The sequence below is a fragment of the Chaetura pelagica genome, unplaced genomic scaffold (genome assembly GCF_000747805.2).
Source record: "Chaetura pelagica isolate M959 unplaced genomic scaffold, ChaPel_1.0 scaffold114, whole genome shotgun sequence".
In the NCBI taxonomy this organism is placed as follows: domain Eukaryota; kingdom Metazoa; phylum Chordata; class Aves; order Apodiformes; family Apodidae; genus Chaetura; species Chaetura pelagica.
In genome coordinates this window covers 31279-31545 of record NW_009952968.1, presented here as the reverse complement: position 1 = coordinate 31545, position 267 = coordinate 31279, and the positions used below count along the sequence as shown (strand labels likewise).

General features: G+C 66.3%; 1 protein-coding gene across 1 annotated transcript in view; it reads left to right on the top strand.

Annotated features, from left to right (window-relative positions):
- Window positions 1–267, top strand: part of SEMA3B (sema domain, immunoglobulin domain (Ig), short basic domain, secreted, (semaphorin) 3B) — a 20776-nt gene that overhangs the window by 5804 nt on the left and 14705 nt on the right. The gene's annotated exons all lie outside the window — the stretch shown is intronic.

The following is a 267-nucleotide window of genomic DNA, read 5'->3' as shown; positions in this document are numbered from 1 at the left end:
GTGCATGGGGGGGTGCTGAGGGCCACGGGGATGGGTGCTGGGAAGTGCAAGGATGAGTACTGGCGGCCACGGGGATGGACTGAGTGTTTTGGGGATGGATGGTTTGAGGATGGGTGCTGGGCAGTGCAGGGGTGGGTGCTGAGTGGTTTGAGGATGGGTGCCGGGCCGGCACAGTCTTGGTGAACCCGGTCAATCCGGTGGGACAGGTTTGGGGGAGGGGGCAGGACGTGAGGGGGGCCATGGCTAGACCCGGGGTCCCCCGAGGCG